This window comes from Tamandua tetradactyla, chromosome 9 (assembly GCF_023851605.1).
Source record: "Tamandua tetradactyla isolate mTamTet1 chromosome 9, mTamTet1.pri, whole genome shotgun sequence".
Lineage (NCBI taxonomy): Eukaryota > Metazoa > Chordata > Mammalia > Pilosa > Myrmecophagidae > Tamandua > Tamandua tetradactyla.
The window spans coordinates 57,378,513-57,381,716 of record NC_135335.1 but is presented as its reverse complement, the minus strand read 5'-3'; positions in this window follow the sequence as shown (position 1 = coordinate 57,381,716).

The following is a 3,204-nucleotide window of genomic DNA, read 5'->3' as shown; positions in this document are numbered from 1 at the left end:
ATATACCACCAATCCCCTCTAGGTATTACTCAAATGATAACATGTCCATACAAAGATTTATATGCAGATATTCATAGCAACTTTTTTTATAAATAGCAAAAAAGTGAAAATAACCCAAATATCCATCAACTAGTAGATGGTTCAACAAACTGTAGTATATACATACAATGGAATATGACAGTAATTAATCTCAAAACATTATACTAAGTGAAAGAAGCCAGACACAACTAAAATCATGTGCTCTATGATTGCACTTAAATGATATTTTAGAAAAGGAAAAATCATAGGTACAAAAAGCAGATTTGGGGTTACTTTGGGCTAGGGGTCAGGGAAGTGCATTTCCTGTAAAGAAGACAGAAGGAAGTTTTAGGGGTGATAGAAATGAGTGTTGTGGTATTTACACAAATGTATTCATTTGTCAGAACTTGTCAAATTTTACCCTTATAATGTACTTTGTGTTATTTATGTATCTTAATAAAACTGAGGGGGAAAATGTGTAAAATTGATGATATATTGTGGACCATGCCAAGACAATTATAAAATTTGGGAGCAAAAGTGTGTATCCCTGAAACAACACCCACTAAAGGTGAGGAAGGAATGCAAACACTCAAGGAACATATTTCCTTGAGAGATATTCCGAAGCTCCCACCAGTTGATGAACATGTGGGTACTTCCATTTTAGGCCTATTTCAACTCTCATGAAAAAAAATTTAAATAAGCATATTTAAGATGATCAAAAGATGAAAGAAGGAATAGAATCTGTTAAGCAAGAATGGGGCACGGTGCACAACATAAGGGGTGATTCAGAAAAAAACAATCACAATTCAGAAATAAACTATAATTCTGGTGTGAGCCTCTCCCAGTCTTTCATCTGCTGGTTGACCTAACCAGGGACTCCTTAGAAGCAACATGTTTGCTAAGGCAGAGGCACTGCCAACCTGGGTTGTCCAAGGACTCAGAATAATTACTTGGAGATTTGTCCATGTTGTCAATAGTTGGTTCCTCTTTTCACTGACCCAGAATGATTCATATGTGCAGCAAACTTCAATAGTGTTTGAACAATTATGAAATTTGGAACTTGTTTATTTTATCAGTTAGCTTATCCTAACCATTACCAACACACTGACAATGTTTCAGTAATTCTATATAAAGATACTTTTCTTTTTAAGAATTTAAGCACTTAGATTTTTTTTCTCAGGAAACTAGCAGTTTTAAAGACTATTTTTATTCAGTATGTCTTGTCTGCTTCATCATAACGGATAAATGATGCTAAAAATGGCCCTTATTCCTGTGAAGACCTTGAACTTACACAATATATTTTTTCCAAATGTCTGCCAATAACGATCAAATTACTTTACAATAAAAAAGATGTTATTATCTTGAATAGATAGAAATGCTGTCCAAGGTCACAGAGTCTATAAAGAATTCCAGTACCTATAATGTCAAGCCCCTGTGAAAATCACTTTTGTGTTCAGAGAAATTATGCATTGATGAGAAATGAAAGATATAAATTTTTAGCGTTCTCTAAGAAGATAAGATGTTTTAAGTACCTTCAAGGAGAAAAACTTTAAAGAATGAAAGCATGATTTGAGGTTTCAGAAATGTTAATTACCAACCCATACAAAAGCTAATATATCCAACCATACTTTCATTCCCTGGCAGCTGTGGAGCCTTCACAGCCTCCAGTTGTGTCTTATTAAAATTACCTGAGTTGGGGTGGGCCATGGTGGCTCAGCAGGCAAAGTTTTTGCCTGCCATGCCAGAGACCCGGGCTCAATTCCTGGTGCCTGCCCATGCAGGGGAAATAAAAAACAAACAAACCCTAAGTTGTAGAACTGATGCTAAGGAACAGCTTTAGAAGAGAAAAAGAGATTCACACCCACAGGTGGAAATATATTAAAATAGCAACAAGTGCTAAGACAATCATTTCATGGTTTTCATTTAGTAGAGTTATATTAAAATATTGGATTAAAATAAATATGAAAATAAGGCGGTGCCAAGGTGGCTCAGTGGCAGAATTCTTGCCTGTCATACTGGAGACCTGGGTTCAATTCTTGTTGTCTGCCCATGCAAAAAAATGAACAAATAAATAAATATGAAAACAGTAGAAAGTAAATTTTGGAGATTGAAGAGCTGTGGATTAGAAATCAGCATATACTTTTCTATCCCTTGACCAACTCTTGTTATATGGAAAAGCAAAATGTTACAACCACCCTGGAAAATACTTCAGCATTTTTTGTACAAATTAAGTATACATTTTTCATATGGTCCTTTGACAGTACTCATAGAGTAATGAAACTTTATGTTCACATGAAAAGTTGTATCCAGATGTTTATTACAACTCCATTTATAATTCCCTATTCGAAAATAATTCAAATGTCCTGGGTGAATGGATAAACAAACTGGTTCATCCAACAATGGAATACTACTGATCAATAAAAATAAACTATTGGCATATGCAATGACTCAGATGAATCTCATTTTAGCATGTTACATAATATGTGATTCTACTTATATGACATTTTGGAAAAGGAAAAACTATAGGAACAGAGCACAGATCAGTGATACTCAGGGTAATTTGGGTAGGGATAGATACGACTACAAAGGAGCAGCTCAAGGGAGTTTGAGCATTGACAAAGCTGTTCTGTATCCTTGACTGTGGTAATGGTTACACAAAGCTATGCCTGTGCTAAAACTCTTACAATTGTACATGTAAACATGTCAGTTTTACTCTAGTAAATATAACAAAAATAAGAAAAGTTAAATATAATGAAATAGACAAGATTGAAGAACGTGAAAAGTAATAATACCTAGAGTTAGATTATTAAATTCTAAGAAATATCAATCATGCTAAAATGATTGCTTTGTATGTTAAAATCATAGACTACTTTGTTGAATTACATTCTTAAGGAAAACTTATTTCTGATATATCTGTTTAAAATATCTCAATCAATTTCCTAGGAGTCTTGCAGAGACATGGAAAGCATCCCCTATACATATGTATCCCCTATACATATGTATACATCACTGTATGTCACCAGTGAGCCACATTTAAGGACCACTAACCTAATTATTTCCCCCAGAATGCTTCCAGGAACACACTACTTGCATTTGGCTTATATTTTGAAAGAACTGGAGCTCTGGGGAGCCTACCCCTGCACCATCCAAGACCTCAGCAATTGGTTTTGCAACTGCAGAAGATGA